The sequence below is a fragment of the Achroia grisella genome, unplaced genomic scaffold (assembly GCF_030625045.1).
Source record: "Achroia grisella isolate CSIRO2021 unplaced genomic scaffold, CSIRO_AGI_Agris_v1 utg1086, whole genome shotgun sequence".
In the NCBI taxonomy this organism is placed as follows: Eukaryota; Metazoa; Arthropoda; class Insecta; order Lepidoptera; family Pyralidae; genus Achroia; species Achroia grisella.
In genome coordinates, this window is record NW_026712572.1 from 3,183,411 (window position 1) to 3,205,986 (window position 22,576).

Below are 22,576 nucleotides of genomic sequence, written 5' to 3' on the forward strand. Positions count from 1 at the left end.
TGAAGATTGCAGAGATACGTAAAGATGTCTCTGCACAGTTTCAGGGTGCATTGTTACTTGGAGATGTAAAAGAGAGAATAAGACTTTTGAAAAATGCTGACAGGTATTACTTTACTATTACTGTGTAAACTTACTCACCTTTGCTCAGGATCGTCCCGATGTGTAGTACTGTACTACTAAGTAGCTTTGACGTGGTCTGGTGTTTTGAGTAGTCATGCTCACTAAAATGTCCAGACTTGTGGCGGCGTGGTGGGCCGGGTCATTGGGCTCCCTAAAATATGGTCGAGCGCAGTGATAGCTGGCTCATCCGTCATACTCGTGAACGGGTGCTGCTTGTACGGACTGGTCTGCTCTAATCACTATGACTGATTTCCTCTTATTAATTGTTTAACCAGTTGTTATATATTCAATATTTTTTCTATTTGAGTATTTAATTGAATTAGTGCTAATTGGTAGTTTGTATTCACACGTTTCGACTTGTAAATGTAAACTGTTGCTCAAATATAAAAACACAATAAGATTAAATCAGTAAAGCCGGGATGGGTAGCTGTAAAATTGAAATGCACGGACCATAAGAAGAGAATTCAAATATTGAGGAAGAAATCTTACTTTGAACCTCATGTGAGATATTACATACTTTCAGGACATTAGCATCAAGTATCTTGGCAGAGTCGTAAAATTGTACGCTAAATATCGTTATAATAACATAAACGGCATAAATGTGACAGACGATCGAAATGTTTTATGAGGTTACCACGTCGAGGTTGCTACATAAATCAAACTTGACGTTGGTTGCACAGCTCTACTGCTATCTGTACAGGTATACCACTTCAAATCTACAGTGGAAAGATCAATTCAGTTTTGTTTGTATTAAGAAAATTCACACGATATTGTTGTGTGTTTCTTCTTCTGAAATTACGCTGTTTGTGTGCTCTGATAAAAGCCATTTCATAAATAAGCCATTAAGCCAATAAGCCAATAGCCAATAAGCAATTTGAAAAATTGCTCTGAATCAATAATTGTTTAATTTTTATTCAGTTTATTTTAGATGGGTTGTAATAACCCTAAAATCAATTAAGAGAATACAAAAGGTTTAAGTTGAAGCAAAATAATTTGTGATTAAAAATAACGCAAACTTGTTAATGTTATGTCGAATCTAAATATATATAACTCAAAGGTGACTGACAAAGTGATCTATCAACGCACAGCCCAAACCACTGGACGGATCGGGCTGTAATTTGGCATGCAAGTAGATGTTATGACGTAGGCATCCGTTAAGAAAGGATTTTGATTAATTCTACCCCCAAGGAGTTAAAACAGGGGATGAAAGTTTGTCAATTTTAAACCGATCGGGCTGAGATTTTGCACGCACAAAGCTACTATGACATCCCCATAGAAAGGGTTTTGATAAATTCCTATCCTAAGGGGATATTAACGCGAGCGAAGCCGCGGGCAAAAGCTAGTCTATATATATATAGGTGCGGCGACCACTTTCCATCAGGTTGGCCGTCAGTTTGTTTGTCATTTACATAAGAATATAAGCCGCGTCGACTATCTATCGATTAAACCGACATATTACGTACATATATTATACTTATGTACCTCTACTTTAAATCGCATAGCGTGTCTCAGAGAGTCACGTAACACGCATCGCTTCCCGTCAGATTTACGAGCTGTCACTTCAAAGTTTCAAACGGACAGACACAAATTAAAACAATATTCTATATACGGAATAAATATCTACTGTACAACGTTTCGCTAAACGATTAGGAATGATGCGAAAATGGACGCGGGTCCCGAGCTCAGCGGATTCGAAAACTATTGAACGGATTTTGATTAAACTTTACAATAATAAAGAAAGAAAGAAAATTGTTTATTTGGTATACTGAAAATAATTTTTAAAATTTAATTTACATTTTATATTAATAATTACAGTACCAAATAGGTCTCTGCTCAGCATATGTCGTGACGGGGTGCCACGACGCTGGTTTTCAGCGTACACCTTCATATACAATAAATATAATAAAATAATAATAATAATACACATACATACATACATCTGAATTTATATCCATGAAACAAGCTCTGCTTAACTTGAGACTAGATGGCGCTGTATGAATTGTCGTGAATTATTATTGTTATCTCAGCCTTTAGAAATACGAAACATGTAAGAGCTACATACAATGCCCACCATTATATAATAACTATTCATGGATTTGCAACGATTACCATTTACTAAAGAAAGAAAGAAAGAAAAAAAAAAAATATAGCTTATTACATCAGTGTTCACTATTCACAATAATATCGCGATATCCAATGCCGTAAAAAATATTAAAAAAAAAAATAGATTCCGAGGGTGGGAGTCGTTTCCTCTTTGTCGTTGTCGAAAAAGTGTTCCGATTATTCATTCATTTCATTCATAATTTAAGAGCTACGCTCTTGTCGGTGGAGCTCTTGCCACTTTCCGCGATCTTCCATCATGCTCTTTAATTCTTGATACGACACGATTATCATTGACGTAATTGTCGATATCTATATATATAAAATTCTCGTGTCACAGTTTTCGTTCCCATACTCCTCCGAAACGGCTTGACCGATTCTCATGAAATTTTGTGAGCGTATTGAGTAAGTCTGAGAATCGGTTAACATCTACTTTTCATCCCCCTAAATGTTAGGGGTAGTCCACCCCTATTTTTTTTTTATTTTAAGGCAAAACAACGTTTGCCGGGACAGCTGGTTTTATATAGATTTGTTTATTAAAGACGTGAATATTATTAGTTTATTTACGAAACAATAAAGGAACGCAAGACTTCATACTGGAGAGCACCTATTGTCGGTTTTGGCGGTAAACAAACAGGCGGTAAACCCGTTCAAAAGGTAAGTTCGGACAAGCCCGAAGTTCTGGGAAGCCTTGCGGAAACCGACCCGGCAATCCTCGCAGTACAAGATGAGTGCTTTCCAAATTATCAATCTCTTGCTCAAATCCTTCTTCAGTCTTAAATAATAATAATAATAATCTCAGGACAATTCACACAGCGCCATCTAGACCCAAGTTAAGCTAGCTAAAGCTTGTGTTATGGGTCCTACATCTAACTACATCAATCAGAATTTATACATTTATTCGGACAGTCAAGCTGCTCTACTAGCACTTAACTCGTACGAAATTCGTTCTAAACTTATTAGAAACTGTATCCTGCTACTAAATGAAGTAGGAAGCAGAAATAATATTACACTGAGATGGGTCCCCGGGCACTCAAATATTGAAGGCAATGAGAATGCCGACCATCTGGCAAAGTTAGGGGCAAAAACCGTCCAACTGGGCCCCGAACCCTTCTGTGGTGTGTCTCGTTGCCTAAAACTGGGACATCTCAAATTAATAACCAAACGAGAAGCACTGAATCACTGGCAAGAAATGCCAGGATTAATACATTCAAAAGACCTAATATCGGGCTTCTCGACCAAATACTCCAATAGATTACTGCTATTGAGTAAAAACAACATATGCATGATGACTAGGGCCCTCACAGGACACTGCAAATTGAACAAGCATATGGCTAAGCTAGGCCTATGCACGACAAGTATCTGCAGATTCTGCCAAACTGAAGAGGAAACGCCGCTTCACATCCTATGTGGTTGCATATACTCATGCATAAACGAAATATCTCCTTTGGAAAGTTTACACTCTTTCCCGAGGAGATAAAAACGATCGCTCCTAAGAATATCCTTCAATTCTTGTCCCTGACGGGTCTAGGTAGCGAACTCTGAAAAGGGCGAGCACAATAGATCTATGTAGGTCGCAGTGCTTCAGGTGCTACACATCTGACAATAGCCCAAACAACCCAATAAAAAAAAAATATGGGTCCTAGACAACTGATACAAATACACAGATAATTTTTTTTTTCGTAAATACATACATATTATACATAGAAAATACCCAGACCGATACAAACAATCATACTCATGAATACAAATGTTTGTGCCGTGCGAGGAATCGAACCCGCGACCATCGGTCGTAAAGCGGTATGCTAGACCGCTAGACCACCGAGGACGTCTGTCCAGAATACAGTCCACTAAAGACAGCTGTATTGAAAATTATTTGTCAGTTGTTTTCATAACAATCAGAATATCGTATAGGCTATATTTTTTATTGAAATTAACGTGGGTGAAACCGCGGGCGCTGCTAGTATTTTCATTTCATAATTTAAGAGCTGTGCTCTTGTCGGTGGAGCTCCCGCCACCTTCCACGATCTTCCATCAGTCCTTTTAGCTGTTGATACGACACGACTCCAACTTTTTCTTTAACCTGCTTGATATAGCTGTGTCTTGGTCTTCCCCTTCCTCTCTTTCCATCTATTTTTCCTTCTATAATGTTGTTAATTAGTACGTTGTGTCGTATCAAGTGCCCCAACATTTTTCCCCGCCTATTCTCAATAATATCTATGATCTGTCTCTTTTCTTTAATCCTCTCAAGCACTTCTTCATTCCTTATTTTATCTTTCCAGCTAATTCTTTCCATTCTTCTCCAACACCAGTTTCACCACCGTACCACCCGCCAGAAACTGAAATACCATCCTGATCATCTGGATGAATGGCGGTCTTCCACAGTACGGTTTTTTAGAAACTTTTTGCCTCGCACAACCACATTGTAGAATCACCTTCCAGCAATGGTATTTCCGAACCGATACGATATTGAAACCTTCAAGAAAAAGCTTATTCCTTTTTAAAAGGCCGACAACGTACTTGCAATTCCCCTGGTGTTGCGGGTGCTCATGGGCGGCGGTAATCACTTACCATCAGGTGAGCCGCATGCTCGTTTGTCCCCTGTGTTATAAAAAAAAAAAACACTACATTTCAAAGGCTTCCAGTTTGTCTCTTTCCTTTTGTGTCAATGTCCACGTCTCACAGGCATACAAGGCTATACTCCAGATGTAGGTCTTGATAAGTTGTTGTTTGCTAGTATACAATATTTAAATAAGAATTGTATATTGTTAATTCAATGTTTCGTAACTTTCAATAAGTCCTAAGTATTGTAGTGGGTGCCGTTATGTTGTGACAGAGTGGTAATAGTGTTTATCTGCGTGCTTGTTTGCAGGCATGCGTGCATGTGCGGAGCGTGGCGAAGCGCGGTCGCCCGCAGCCGACCGAACAGGAGCAAGCAGTGCCAGTATAGTCCAAAAAAAAATACAAATTAATAATAATAATAATCATCAGGCTGTACTGGGACCGATCCATCATCACGGACAGGACCGTTCTCGCAAACCTGATATCAAATTCAAATTCAAAAAAATATTTATTCATGTAGGTCTGTAACAGACACTTATGACAAGTCTAATTATAATAATATATATTGTATATACGAGATAGTGTAACAATTACACTACTACTTAGAGAACATATTAATATAATAACTTATACATCCAGGAACAAATCTTAGCCTAGTTTTACATCACAATATCGTGGTGATTGATCGGGCACTCTCTGGTGATTTTGGTCACCATACCGCATGACGAGAACCTCGTGAAAGCCGAAACTGAGAAAGAATAGAATAGAATAGAAAATCATTTATTCAAATAAACTTAATTTAAGCACTTTTGAATAGTCATAACAATTTGTTTTTTATCTACCACTCGTTAAAAAAAAAACAAACTAGAAAAAGAGAAAACATCTCGCCCTGGCTCACGAGGTGACCGAAATGTGGGGGTGATGTCCACCGAAATCATTCCAATCGTTATTTGTTGGTGTATGTTCATAATTCAAAAAAATTCAAAATATATTTATTCATGTAGGTCTATTACAGACTCTTATGATATGTCAAATCTACCGTCAGTTCGGAATGATATCGAGATGAGAAGAACTGACAAGAAACTCAGCTCGTACTTTTTCAAATAATAGTGGAACATGTTTATAATAAATATAGTTTTTAAAATTCAAATTTGGGAGAATAGAGTGACCACCAGCATATGCTATCGCAAAGAACAAAAAATTTAATCAGTGTTCACAACCTGAACAGACCAGTCCCCACAAGTAGCACCCGTTCACGAGTATGACGTATGAGCCAGCCATCATTGTACTCAACCATATTTGAGGAAGCACATCGACTCGGCCCACCACGCCGCCACAAGTTTGAACTTTATAGCGACCATGACTGTTTCAGATTACTCCACTACGTCAATTATATTATTTACAGCATAGGCTGTACCGATCACAGTTTTCACCCATTACAATATTAAATTTACATTATTTAAATTACTTAAATTACTTATATTCATATGCATGTAATAAAAAACGATTATTTCAATATTACAAACAGACACCAATTTTATTTATATGTATAGATTAGTAGGGCTGGTTGGATGCGTCGGTGTTATTTTAGTCCTTGCGAATGTCTCTGGGCAATTCTATATTTCTTTTTTGTTTTATTCTGTTTTTTAGTGATTTTTGTAGAAAAAGAATTAAAAATGTGGCTATTTACGAAGGTACCTACAAGTGAGGACGCCGCGCCGTTTAATAAGCTACATATGTAGAGTACTAAGAGCAACAGTAGCTCTGCAACACGTGTCGGGAACATTCGTCGTGTGACAGTGGTACGTAGGGCTGGCTCTAACCAACATGCTACAGAGTCACGAGAATTAGTATATTACTAAAGTCTAGCTAGTAGGGGTAGGGCCCTACCAGCTAGACTGCAACCCCCCTGCAATAAAATTAAATTAAAAAAGAAATGTTATGACTATTCAAAAGTGCTTCAATGTAAGTTTTTTTGAATAAATGATTTTCTATTCTATTCTATTCTATTCTAATAGCATAGCAATGTACTATAGGGAAGTTTCAGAAATGATACATATATAACAGTACTCGATTTTTTTTTTTATTTATTTAATAAAGATAATAGTACAGTTGTTTTTATACATTGACTCGCCAAACTGTAGAACAGTTTGTTGGCAATATATCGCTCAGTTTTTTTTTAATACTATTCTTCCCATAAACTTCTATCCACATAAATACACGTTTTTACAGATAATTACATACAATTACAATTTTTGTTTTTAAAGTCTATCTAAAAATGCTCTTTATAATTTTGATTTCAGTACTGGTCTACTTAAATTAGAATTATTAATTAGATAACTGATACATATATACACATAGATTTTTTTTTCTAAATACATACATATTATACATAGAAAACACCCAGACCGATACAAACAATCATACTCATGAATACAAATGTTTGTGCCGTGCGAGGAATCGAACCCGCGACCATCGGTTGTAAAGCGGTGTACTAGACCGCTAGACGACCGAGGTTGTCAATTGAGTTTCTCACCAGATGTTCTCCATTGTTTCAATTACTGAATTAAACGGTAGGAAAAATATTAAGTATACACTTGACGTTCTGAAGCGACTAAAATATTCTGTATGACTATATGAAATTTTTATTTTATTCTACAAATATTTTACAACCTAATTACAATTAAATTAAATACTTTACTCTTCAGCGTGACAATGCAGATATTTATTAAGTACAGACATAAGTTTGCCATACGTTTATTCATATATATATACATATACATACGTTATGTTAATTATAGTAATAAATATAAAATATATTAATACATACAATAGACATACACATATTAATGAGGCTTTATGTAATTAAAAATGACGCTTCTGGTTTACGAATAAATACCTAACACTATCACTAACTATAAGCATGATCATCAACTTAATCTTAATAGGTATAATTAGTAAATCACGGGATTTTACCACGTTTTCTTATATATATATATATATATATACATATACATACGTTATGTTAATTATAGAAAATGATTAATTTCAAGTCTTTCAACATGGTGACAACCCTGTTCAGTGAGTTGTGGGAATGTCGGCGTGTTTGTTTGATAGTGACACCACCGCTTGATCTGCCAAGGGCCGCGAGGAGACGCGAGGAGACACGAGGAGACACGAGGAGACACTGTAATTTAACCCAATTCAGTTTGTTACAATTTGTCGGCTTTTTGTTTTTATTATAGAGATCTAGTTAGTTATATTTTTAACTAGCTGACTCGCTTTTCGTCTGCATCACACTTACTCAATTTACATTATATATTTTTTAATTAATGTTTTAACAAAATAAAAAAATAATAGTTTTGCGTGAAAGAGTAACAAACATCCATCCATACAAACTTTCGTGTTTAAATATTATTAAAATGAAGTTTGACGCGATCATTATTTATAAGTATAATTAGTAAATCACTGGATCTTACCACGTTTTATATTTATCGCGTTCCCGATATTAATAGTAGCAACAAACGAAGACGTGTGAAGGTAGACGAATATGTCTGTCCGTAAAAGATTTATTTACCATCTACCAGCTGCTCTTCAGTTTACGTGATCATGGTGGTTGAAACACTGCCGAAATATCGGGAACTCGACAAAAAGAAAACGTGGTAAAATCCCGTGATTTACTAATTATACCTATTAAGATTAAGTTGATGATTATGCTTATAGTTAGTGATAGTGTTAGGTATTTATTCGTAAACCAGAAGCGTCATTTTAAATCTAGACTAAAGTACGATTATAAATTCCAGTCAGTAAAATGACAAGTGCAACTGTCACTGATACAAAAAAGGGGTGACCCGCTACAATAGTGATGTTCCGCAATCAATAGACTTAGACGTTTAGTCATGCTTTATTTTATTACGTATATAGACCTTTTTTTTAATGTTAAATAATTAATACATACCGTATTAAACAATACGATTTTAGAAATATGGACCTTACCAGCATATTAAAATTTCTCACTACAACATTATTACAAAAGCTGGGAAAAAACGTAAAAAGATATTCAGAGGAATTAATACTAGAATTTTTATTTATATAAAGGCAATTTGATATTGAAAAAAAAAAAATGTAATCTCGACTAACTTTTAATTGTAAAAACTCGATTCTATCACATCACTATTTATGTGGGACTAAAAACCTGCAACACTGGAAATGTCATTTTACTGACTGGAATTAATAATCTTACTTTAGATAATATTATGAAGATAACTCTTTGGATTTGAATATTTGTTTGTATTGGATAAACTAATAAAAAATAATATGACTACTTTTTTAATTCCATTAACGATACTATATTGATTTAGTTTACATAATCTAAATATATATAATTCAAAGGTGACTGACATAGTGATCTATCAACGCACAGCCCAAACCACTGGACGGATCGGGCTGAAATTTGGCATGCAGGTAGATGTTATGACGTAGGCATCCGCTAAGAAAGGATTTTGATTAATTCTATCCCCAAGGGGATAAAATAGGGGATGAAACTTGATCAATTTTAAACCGATCGTGGTGAGACTTTGCATGCATAAAGCTACTATGACGTAGGCATCCCCTAAGAAAGGATTTTGATAAATTCCACCCTTAAGGTGATATATTAACGCGAGCGAAACCGCGGCAAAAGCTAGTATATATATATTTTGTTATTCACTATCTTCGCACGGGTACACATATATTACACATACATATATTATACACATAAACCTTCCTCTTGAATCGTTCTATCTATTAAAAACTGCTAAAACTGGATTAAAATCCATTGCGTAGTTTAAAAGATGTAAGCCAACATACAGCGGAAGTGACTTCATTTTATACTATGTAAAGAAAAGATAAATTATGTATGTATACCTTACTACAAATCAGCAAATCACCTCACTTCTGGGCGTATTCTATGTATATTATACGTATATATTTACAATAATAAATATACCCCTTCAAATACATAAATGTGAAATGATAGCCGAGTTCAATATTATGATGTATGCCTTGATTGTTGACTTCTACGACAAAAGAGGTGAGATCTAAATGGGTGCCAAGTTCAATGGTCTGTCCTGAAATGTATTTATAACAATATAAAATATCATTTCTTCTTATAACTTAGGATAATATACTGTAGCCTAAGGTCTAACTTGGCTAGTTCTCATATACCAATTATTACTTTCGATTGCTAGTTACTACTAATAATAAAATAGGAACCGACAAGTAACATGTTTAGAACTTGCGAAGGCTACAATATATTTCGTATATGAAAACTAGCCAAGTCAGACCTTAGGCTACAATATATTATCCTAAGTTATAAGAACAAATGATATTTTATTTTATCTCGCAAGTCTCAATATATGAACCAATTTGATAGGTTTATGTGGAAGAGTTTTTGAGTTATGAGGGGGTAAAAAGTGATTCCAAATGGTTCGTGTAAATATACATACGGTGCAGGTCGCCAGTTCTCTTACTTAAACTCTGCTTTGACACGCTCCCACGTGTCTAGATATACGTTGTTTAGTACCCATATCAACAAGTATGAACAAAGCACAACCCTCCCCTATCTGTTCCCCTAGTGTCATCGAACTATAAGCAGAATTAATTTCTCTGGCGAGCTAGCAACAATTTTAATAAACTATCTAAAACAGTTAATATAGATCTATTTTATAATAAATTAAATCAACGAGACAACAACTAAGTGAGCCCTTCTTTATATAACAATTAATTATTATTGAAGATCATGTATATGTATATATTTGTATAAATTCACTATTTGTTACTGTACACTTGTTAATAATAATAATAATAATCTACAGGTATCATACCCAAACTCCTACATCATAGCCTGAAACAATTAGTTACATCATAGCCATCTTAAATTTGTGTAATAATTTCTCGAAATCGATGAAAATGATATAACACCAGTCACACCAGGCACACAATAAGTACACACACACTCACACATACATACACGCGCACACACACATACACACACACTGCACTTACTTGGTTTCGGCCCGTAAGTGTTAAATAGCTGAGAAAAAAATAAAGAATCATAATAATAATAATATTATTTGCCAAATGTAGGTAAACAATGTGTTATAAATATGTATATATATTAATGTTTAATGAAATAAAATTACTGTACTACGTCATCATACCGATAGTCATTAATCAATTGTCTTTACGTCAATGTATCAGTCAGGAAATCACCAATTTCAGTTAATTCATTTCATATTCTCTGTTAACTTTATAATGTGTTGTTGCCTTTATATGGAGTGATGTATTTTTTTAGAATTAGTCTGTTGTTATTTGTGAAAGCCAGTCAGTGGCGTAGTATGACGTTTATATTGATTTTATTTAAGTATAGTCAGCATTGGTTTTCTTTTAATAGATAAATTCAAATTCAAATTCAAATTCAAAAATCATTTATTCATGTAGGACATTTTAACCGCTTATGAACGTCAAATTTTTACATTCTAATTTTATTTTTTTTCCTACCGTCCAGTTCGGTATATAGATCCAATTGAGAAGAACTGGCACGAAACTCAATTGAATTACTTTTAAATATCACACGCTCTGCTTAGCTTCGGTTTAATTGTGTGTGATTTTCCGGGGTTATTATCATTTTTCTTATTTAAAATCAAATTATATAAATAAATCAATAAAAACTAAAACCAATCAGAGTAATCTATTATAAGTTCTATCCTATAAAAGATATGTTAAAATAATTAGATTAGTCATAAACTTACATCCACGAATAGTTTAGTAGATAACTACTATTCTTAAAGAACAGACGGACATAAACTAATGAACCAATTATCGCTCCGTATAACTCGAATTTCTTAATTAAACCGTCTAATTAAAGAGTCGAGATAGCATCGCTTTACTGCAGCTTCCGTTGTCTTACGCCCTTTGTACTCTCTACAAACCAAAACACACCTAATCGTTATATAAATACATACTGGAATTATTTGGCCTGAAATTCCTTTCAGGTTTGTAATACGGTAGTTGTTAAATGTAATGGAAAATGAGCTTTAGTGTGTGGAGATTGGGTGTGGTTTGGATTGGTGTTGGTAGGGTAGGCGTTCCGATTATCGGCAGCGCTGGCGCATGACGGCCGCCGCTGAGATCTGAGGCGCTTGCGATGTTGGGAAGTACTCAAGTGCCGAGATATTTATAGGGTAAGTAAGTGTAGGTGGGTGCTGCGTCACGGTTGCGTTCATATAAGTTTGTTTGTCTTTGTTTGTCCTGTCCGTTAATCTTCATTCGTATAAAAAATGCACTCTAACTCGCAAAACAAACACGTTTTTATTCAAGTGGTCGCGATTCCATTTACTGCTCGTAGTTTTGGTAGAGGAGCGCCATTTTTGTTGCCAGTCAGTTTTAAATACTTAGATAAGTACTTGCGTTTAAGTAAAAAACGTGTTAGTTCATGTAGGACCACACAAAATAGAAATATTTTTAGATTCAAGCGACCGTCGGGGATTGTGCATTGTTTCTTATATGTAGATAATTTTGGAGTGAGTTTGGATCGAGCAGCAATTAAAAACTTTGTATATATACCTATTTATAATAATAATATAATAACCTCAGGACAATTCACACAGCGCCATCTAGACCCAAGTTAAGCTAGCTGAAACTAGTGTTATGGGTACTAGACAACTGATACATATACATAGATATTTTTTTTTGTAAATACATACATATTATATATAGAAAACACCCAGACTGATACAAACAATCATACTCATGAATACAAATGTTTGTGCCGTGCGAGGAATCGAAACCGCGACCATAGGTCGTAAAGCGGTGTGCTAGACCGCTAGACCACCGAGGTCGTCAAAATTTATAGTATAATATATGTCAACACTATGTTGACAGCTGACAGTGCCTCTACAATGCATCTACCACAGCTATACTGTGTTTCTCTCCTATCTAAGATTACACTCGATCTCGTAGTATGCATAGGTACATGCGTATCACAGTTACTTGCTGCTCGCATTATTTTGTGTTGTGTATCTATTTGTTGCAGGTTGTTATGTATGTATATATATATATTTATATATGTCTATAAATATAATATTTATATTAGTGTATACAGTTTATATATGTAATATGTTATATTATTTATTATTAATTTGTCATTATTATTATTACGTTTTTTTCTCTTTCTTCTTGCTAATTGGTGGTTTGTATTCACACAATTAAACTTAAAAATGTAAAGTAATAATAAAATTATTTAAAAGAGCAACACGCAAGTTTTTGCTCGTTCTTCTTGTGATGATACAGCTTTCCGAATGAGCGGAAGATTAAAAAATGTAATGAATGTTCAAAAGTGCTTCAATGTAAGTTTATTTGAATAAATGATTTTCTATTCTATTCTATTCTCTTCTATACACCTTCCACCTTTTGTCTTTTCTCCTCCCAAAGGTTGCCTGGAAGAGATTGCATCAGCCAGCCTTTTGTACCCTCTTAAATTTAATTACTCTATTAATATAATTTTCCTGGTGCAATAAAGAGTATATAAATAAATAAATAAAAAAATACATTTTTTTCTCTATTTTTCATTTATATTTTAGAAGTACTAACATCGGGAGCATGCCTCTTACTAATATTGAAAATACGAAAATATGTTTGTTTGTTACCGACTAAATAACTAAACATAAATGTTATATTTATTTATTTGCTTTGAATCGCTTGCATTGTTCTTACAAATTAATGTTTATTTATTTATTTATTGAACGAATATTAATATTGTAAGACCTACTTGTAACATTGTATTCTGCAAATAAATAAATGTACAGTTCCATATTCAGCTATATTTTAAGTTTCAATATTTAAATTCACGTTAACATTAAATTTAACAAATGTTAACAATGAATGTCATATTTATTTAAATTGTTAAATGTACATAATTAAGTAATAATATGTATGTCCATCGTATCACTAGGATATTACCAGCGGTTATCTCTTATCACATAAAGAATGTATAAAGGAGCGAATAGTTGATGAAAGTTTATGCACATTATACTACTATACTATTCAAAATTCATAATTGTTCAAAATATAATAAGTCCGGAAGACGTCCACTGCTGAACAAAGGCCTCCTCTAAAGATTTCCAGGACGATTGGTCCTGAGTTGCTCGCATCCAACCTCTACCAGCGATATTCACCAGATCGTCGGTTTATACACACTGTTACTGGAGCGGGAACACAACTACTATTTTAATAAAAAACAAATACTAGTAAAAATGTGTATTCTTCCCAAAAGGGCTCACAGCGAGAAGTAACAAAACAATATTAGTTCGTCAAAAGTGACATATAAAAAGTAGATATATAAAAAGAATGGTAGACAAGCTGCCAGCAACACACACTATAAATATTAGCTGCTCTTACGGCTTACCGAATATTAGAAATAGAAATAGAGAAATAGAAATAATCTTTATTCAAATAAACTTAATATAAGCACTTTTGAATAGTCAAGTTTTTTTATTCTACCGCTTATACGGAATGCAGATTCATTTCAAGAAGAATAAGCAAGAAACTTGTGTGTTAAATAAATATTGATTTACTTATATTTAATTAACAACAAGGAACAGGCATGCGAGAATCACATAGAAACCGCTACGCACTTAATCTCTGTTCAATCAGATAACATTGTCAGCGCTATGAATTTTAAGTTAGATATATTTTCTACAAAAACATTATTATCATTTATAAATTCTTCAATTTTTAGCTGAACAACAAAGCAACTAAGTTGAAGAAATTAGTTTTAATAATTCTAAAAATAGCTTCTAAAAGAAGCTACCGTCGCCCTACCTCTCACGGTCGGCGGCGCGTAACGACGTCGGTGTTCCTGGCTGTCGCAGCATCACAACATCCGAGCGGCGTCCTCACCGGATCTCTGGTTCAGAGGAGTTTATTTCGGATTTGTGGAAAAATGCGGTGTTTTGTTACACGCGTCGTGGTCTGTCACTATTGTGATGCTGACGAATGTATCGCTTAATATATGTCAAGTTTATGACAACTTGTGATACTTTTACGTTGTTATGTTTTTAATTAAAATAGAAATAGATACAAATATTAGATCGTCCCTTTATTTTAATTAATGTGGGATAATTACCTCATTGCTAGCAATGTACCATGTCATATTGACCTCCATGCTGTTCCATGTCATATTGACCTCCATCCTTGCCCCATAGAAATCATCGTGATAAATTACTGGTAAAGATGCCAGGATGTCCTAAGTGACCAAAACCGAGCAGCCAGAATCGTTGGTAATGAACGTCCTTTTGACAGATTCGACCCATTGGCTCTGCGGCGAGATCTCTGTGTAATTTCTACCGCATATATCACGGGGAGTGTGAGGAATTGTTCGGATTAATACATGCTATTGAATTTCATCACCGTAGAATTTGACCACCAGCTAGAAATATTATCCTGATCATCTGGATGAATGGCGGTCCTCCGCATTGTGGAATCACCTTCCAGCAATGGTATTTCCGAACCGATACGATATTGAAACCTTCAAGAGAAGTGAGAGTGGCTGACTTGACCTCATGCTGATATTATCATCCGGCGGTAATCACTTACCAAGGTGAGCCGCAAGCCCGTTTGTCTCCAGTGGTATTGACTTGACCTCATGCTGATATTATCATCCGGCGGTAATCACTTACCATCAGGTGAGCCCCTGCTCGTTTGTCTCCAGTGGTATAAAAAAACTGACTTGACCTCATGCTGATATTATCATCCTCCACTGGTGCCCCGTCAGCGTAAATCGTTAGCGCAGGTAATGCACTATTTCATTATCATCTATTAGAAAAAATATGTCATCGACTTGAATAATAAGTTAACATTCATTTTTTTAATTCCGTAATATTTCAAGTTGGTTACGACCGAATATTTCCTGCCATAAGTGGACCATTATCCAACGCTACCGAAATTCCATAAAAGAACACGAAACGGAAATAAAATATCAATAATAAGCTCGTTTGGTCTGTATTATTTCGTGAAATATCGTGTGGATTCGATGCTCGGACGGGGCGCTGCGCGGGCGCAGGCGAAACACCTCCACAAAGTTAATAAATATTTATTAATGCGAAAGTAACTCTGTCTGTCTGTCGCGCTTTTACGCCATAACTACTGAACCGAATTAAATGAAATTTGGTACAAAGATAGTCTAGATCCTCAGCAACCCATTTTTTTAAATACCCTGATTTAAAAAGTAGCATGTAAAGGTTGAAAGTGTAGATTAAAGGTTGTTAGATCCTGAGAAGGACATAGGCTTTTTAATGCGAAAAAAGTGTTATAAGAGATTTTAAAGTGGAGACGAAAGGTTGTATGGAAATATCGTCATTTTTAAAGCTAAAAGTTTGAGACTTATTTTTTAAGCTATTGATTAAGTATAGATAAATATGACATATAAAATCTGTAAAAATTTAACCCTTAGGGGTAAAATAAAATAGGGAATGATAGTTTGTATGGAATATCTTCATTTTTTTTTTAAATATACTTAACTAAATACGTAAAAATGATTTTTTTCTTTGACTGCTTTGTGTTATTTATTAATTAATATAGTATTTTATGCGTATGGGTTTAATTTGTAAAATAGTTAGTTTAAATAAATAAATATGCTCTCCAAGGCCAGTATTCCTTGCGGACAGAGTCGCGTGCAGAGCTAGTGTATTATAAAATACATTGTTCTGTTTCAAGCCGTGAATTATACCCAATTGTGTGGCCATACAGCCTCCGATTGGTTTCATACACGCCACACACAGCATTGTTACTTTTTATCATTTGTATGGTTGCCATTTATTTATAGCTATTAATAATGTTTCTTTGTAAATAGCTATATTTTCTAACGCCCTTTTGTTTTGTAGCTTTTACCCACCTTGTAGCTGATTGATATTAGAGTAGGTCACCTCAGGTTCGATTACGGTGGACTGCATATCGATCCTGTGACCCTGGCGCTAGTACTGAGCGGAGGACACCGAGGGGTTTTAGCCGGTAGGAGTCCGGCAGTATCCGTAGGCCTCCCCCAGGGCGTGTGGATCTCCGTGACGGATTTCCCCTTGTAAATAAAAAAATAAAAAAAAGGTCATTTCAGTATCAGTATAATGCATCATATATAGTCAAGCATGAAATTTATAAAGTAAAAGATTTCAAATCAAATATCATTTATACATGTACATTTTAGCCGCTTATGAACATCAATCATTTTGTATTAATATTTTTTTCCTCACCGTTCAGTTCCGTAAGATTCAATTGAGAAGAAACGGTAAGAATATTTAATGTTTTTTTTTAAATAGCTATTTTATTTACATTTTAAACTTATATATGTGTCTATGTCTAAAATTAAGTAAAAATGCCGTGCATGAACTACTATTGCCATGCAATGTTCATGCATGACAATTTTATAATTTGAATGATTTTCTTAATAATCACAATTAAAATATCTCTATTATTTAAATATCATGAATAACTAGCTGGTAAACGTTGTTTTGCCATATAAATTAATAACGCTATAAAAAAATAGAGGTTGATGATAGGAGGGTGAAAATGTAGGATTGTATATATTTTTTTATGTTGTATCTACATGAATAAACAAACCGTCACCCCGCCGGAACGAGGTGGTGTGTGGGACTGAATAACTTCCGGGGTTCGCTGTCCCGGCAAACGTTGTTTTGCCATATAAATTAGCCATTTATAACGCATTTATGATATTAACAAGATTAGAATAAAATAGAAAAAAATAGGGGTATTTTGATGTAATAGGAAAAAATGATAGTTGGTTCCATATTTTGTATATATTTTTGTATGTCTATTTTTATTGACAAACCTTGAACTTTTTAATAACATAAATAATAATGATAAATTGTGTAACTAAAAATTTTGTCTAAAAATATATAAAAAATTAAAATCTATTGGTAGTATCCATCAATTTAAAACTGAAAGTGATTGATTAACGGTTGGTGATTTCCTGAATCATTGACGTAAAGACAATTGATTAATGACTATTATATGACGTAGTACAAGTAATTTTATTTTATTAAACATTAATTTATAATATTAACATATTTATAAAGATTACCTACATTTGGCAAGAATAATTATTATATTATTATTAAATTATTTATTTAAACAAACTTTAAGCACTTTTGAATAGTCATACCTACCTACGGACAGAAAGCTGTCACATCACAAGAAGTACGAGCAAGAATCTTGTGTATTGCTTTGAATAATTGTTGTAACTTTACGTTTTTAAGTTTAACTACCAACTAACATTAATTTTATTAGAGTCAAAATATTAAATCTATACATATAAATAAAATTGGAGTGTCTGTTTGTAATGTTGAAGTAACCGTTTTTTACTACATGCATATGAATATAAATACGGTACATACACAAAAGTAACATTTTTACAATTTTTGTCTGTCTGTTTGTTCCGGAATGGCTGAAATCTCTGAAATGGCTGGACCGATTTGGACGGGACTTTTATAGGCAGGTAACTGGTGTAATAAGGAGTAACTTAGGCTACTTTTCATCATTGCCTTGCCTTTATCCCATTATTTGTGGTCGGCGCAGTATGTCATTCTCTTCCACTGCTCTCTATCGGTCGTCATATCTGAACATACTCTTCTTTTATTCATATCATCTTTCACACAATCCATCCATCTTTTCTTAGGGCGTCCCCTCCCTTTACATCCATCCACATACATTAACTTAGGCTACTTTTATTTTAGAAAAAAAAAGTTATATTCCACGCGGACGAAGTCACGGGAACAACTATCTATAAAAAACTATATATAAAATAAAATTTAGAAATACACTTAAAGGAAACAGACTAAAAAGATGTCGCCACAATGAAAGCAGCAGATAATATTATAAGAAAAGAAAAAAGGTGTTTTTTTTCTTCAATAAAACGTGATGCTGGTCATATAAGGTATCGGCGACGGTTACCACTGACCATACGACGGACGGTCAGTTTGTTTACCATTCCAATTACATAAAAAAATATTTATTCAGATAGCTATTATTTGTTTAGTAGCTACAACCGTAAAACGTTTATACAGGTATTATGGAATGTTTAAGTTTGTCATCGATGTTTCTATCACCGGGGACTTAGTTAGCTTGAATGGATGGATGGTTTGAACAATCTTTCAGTTTTGCTCCGGATCACACACAATCCGTTTGTCCGGTAATTCGTTTGAAACTAACTTTCGTGAGATGATAGGAGAATAAACATGCGAGTCACGTGATCGTAAAATAACAATGAACCCTCAAGATGATACGCATCGTTTTTAAAAATATATAACACTAGCCACCCACCGCGGCTTCACACGGGTGTACATGTAATATATATATAAACCTTCCTCTTGAATCACTCTATCTATTAAAAAAAATCTGCATCAAAATCCGTTGCGTAGATTTAAAGATTTAAACATACATAGAGACAGACAGCGACAGCGACTTTGTTTTATACTATAACTAGCTGTCCCGGCAAACGTTGTTTTGCGATATACATTAATAACGCTATAAAAAAATAGGGGTTGGTGATAGAAGGGTGAAAAATTAAAGTTGTATGTATTTTTTAATGACACATAATAAAAAAAAATATGTCCCGGCAAAAGTTGTTTTCCAATATAAATTAATAACGCTTTAAAAACTAGGGGTTGGTGATAGAAGGGTGAAAATTTAGAGTTGTATGTATTTTTTAATGACACATAATAAAAAAATATAAATTAAAAAATTAGCAACAAATAATGTTAGGGATGGACAACCCTTATCACTTAGGGGTATGAAAAATAGATAGTATCGGCTACTACCTTTTCTTACCTCTAAGTTCTCAGACCTACTGAGTATGCATATAAAATTTCATAAAAATTGGTCAAGCAGCGTTTCAGAGGAATATGGTAATCGTTACCATATTCCTCTGAAACGGTTGAAAAACAATGTTCGTACATTGTGACACGAGAATTTTATATATAAGATGATAATGAACTTCCAAACAGATATGCTAATTAGAGTACAGTTCAGTAGCTATGCCAACGATGTGTCGGTACGTTTGTGTCTGGATTGAGTTGTTGGATCATTTCACTTGCGGTAATTTGTTCGCCGGCGCGGCGCCCGGACAAAGTCGCGGTTTTTACATAACATATTTGGGGTAATTAACAGAAATACGCCCTCTGGCGGAACTTCTGTAGCGTTTTTGTAGATCTTTTACTTTATATTCCCGTTAGCTACTGCATTTTTATTGATGTCATGTGTTACATTCTGGTTATGTTGTTTGAGGGTGAGTTTCATAGATACGTACGTTTTTTTTTATTTTTACACTTTGTTGCACCTACAGAAAAATATTACTTAATATATTTTATGGGGATATAAAAATTAACAAAATAAGATACCAAAGGATATACTGGAATTACCCTTAAATAAATTCAAAACATCTGTTAAATCATATCTACTTATTACTCACTAAACGATTACTTGAATGACGAGCGTGCATGGCAATAGTTGTTCATGCACGGGATTTTCATTTAATGTTAGACATAGACACCTATATATACATGGTAAATAAACTGGCTTTAAAAAAAAAGTAATTCAATTGAGTTTCTTGCCAGTTCTTCTCAATTGGATCTATATTTTTACATAACTGGACGGTAGGGAAAAAATTAAAAATATAATGTAAAAAAATTCACGTTCATAAGCGGCTAAAATGTCCTACTACATGAATAGATGATTTTTGAATTTGAATTTGTACATATATAATCATAAGTACATAAGGCCTTATGGCTAAACAATAGCATACAGACAACCTTTAGGTAGACGGTGAAGGTATATGAAAAATGTAGGTGGTAAATAACAACAAAACTAATATATAAATAACTAACTAATATACTAACTATATATAAATAACTTTATTTTTCTAAAATAGAAGCGTCTTTTTCTAAAGTAATTGTAGCCTAAGTTACTCCTTATTACATCACCTACCTGCCAATAAAAGTCCCGTCAAAATCGGTCCATCCATTTCAAAGATTAGCCGGAACAAACAGAGACAAAAATTTTTAATGTTATTTTGGTGTATGTACCGTTACATTCATATGCATGTAGTAAAAACAGTTATTTCAATATTACAAACAGACACTCCAATTTTATTTATATGTATAGGTAGATAATTTCTATATATATATAAAAGAAATGCTGTTCGTTCATCTCGCTAAAACTCGAGAACGGCTGAACCGATTTCGCTAATTTTAGTCTTGAAATATTCGTGGAAGTCCAGGTAAGGTTTAAGCAAAGATAAAATATAAAGAAATTGCATGTATAATAGTAAAAACAACAATTTTATTTTCCCATACAAACTGCTGATACATGTCAAACAGGGTTTGACAGAACTTTTGAGTTGACGTTGAGAAATTTATTGCGTAACTAAACTTCAAAAAACCTTTGACTTAATTTTTTGATTTAATTTTGAAACGGAACGGAGTCGCGGGATCAGCTAGTATTATACATAAACTAGCTTTTTTATCCCCTATGTTATCACCTTGGGGGTAGAGTTAATCAAAATACTTTCTTAGCAGATGCCTACGTCATAACATCTACTTGTATGCTAAATTTCAGCCCACGGGTTTTAGGAAGCAATAATATAATATTATGTACAAAAGTATAATAGCAGAACAAGAATAATAATGTCATATATATCTTATATATAAAATTCTCGTGTCACAGTTTTCGTTCCCATACTCCTCCGAAACGGCTTGAACGGGTCTGAGGATCGGCCAACATCTATTTTTCATCCCCCTAAATGTTAGGTGTAGTCCACCCCTAAATTTTTTTTTTATTTTAAAGGCAAAACAGCGTTGATCGGTTCAGCTAGTTTTTCTATATAAAACAATAGACAAAATATATAAATAATATACAAAGAGGTGCGTCGTGCACAGTCGCTATATTCACACCAATACAATGTAGGCACTTAGTAACTAATATTCAGTAATACTACGTAAGTAGGGTCTCATTTGAAAAGAAGCGTCTAGAAAAGAGTTCAGTTCACAGACGCTAAAAACTGAACGGAGTTTCTTGCCAAATTTGATTCTGAAATATCGATACCTATTTGGGACATATCGTAAGTGCTGTAATAAACCTACCTACATGAATATATACCTACATACATATTTTGATTTGATTACCGTCGCTACTGAATTACATAACGTATCACTATGTATGTGTCGACTGCACGCGATGATTACTCGATGCCAATGTTAAAACATGGCTTTTATCGTTGAATTATCACAAACGTAATTGAAAATTAAAATAACATGCTCGCCGCATCAAATTAACGAACATAAAAAATCAATTACAACGCGACATACACGGCGGTTACACAGACATACATACAAACTAGATTATTGATACATAGCTCCCACTGGCCGTGTTATGTGCACCCTACCTACTAGCGGGTTCGTTTCTCGGCTGTCGTCGCGCCGCCGCCCGAGCGCAGCCGACCGAATGGGAAAACAGACATTTCCAAAACACACAACCAATCCACATTGAACCCTATCAAGGATGAGTAAGGTTGAAAATGGATCGGTGAAATTTGAAGACGCATGAACACGCTTCAAATAGGACGCGACATGGAAAAAGGAAAGCGTTTGAAATGAAGCAAGGCGATTGGCCGATGCGCACCAATGGCGGCGGGGGGCGGGGCCGCGCACACATAGCAGATCCGAGACTGCGCCGGCGCACATGTCGCGGC

The 22,576-nt window shown here is 34.4% G+C and overlaps 1 long non-coding RNA gene across 1 annotated transcript; it reads right to left on the reverse strand.

Annotated features, from left to right (window-relative positions):
- Positions 1-7,785: 7,785 nt before the first annotated feature.
- LOC131843310 (uncharacterized) lies at positions 7,786-15,666 on the reverse strand. Its single transcript, XR_009357545.1, has 3 exons — positions 15,556-15,666; positions 14,644-14,728; positions 7,786-7,969 (listed from the first exon to the last, which is right to left on the reverse strand). It is a non-coding gene; the product is annotated as an uncharacterized LOC131843310 (long non-coding RNA).
- Positions 15,667-22,576: the final 6,910 nt, after the last annotated feature.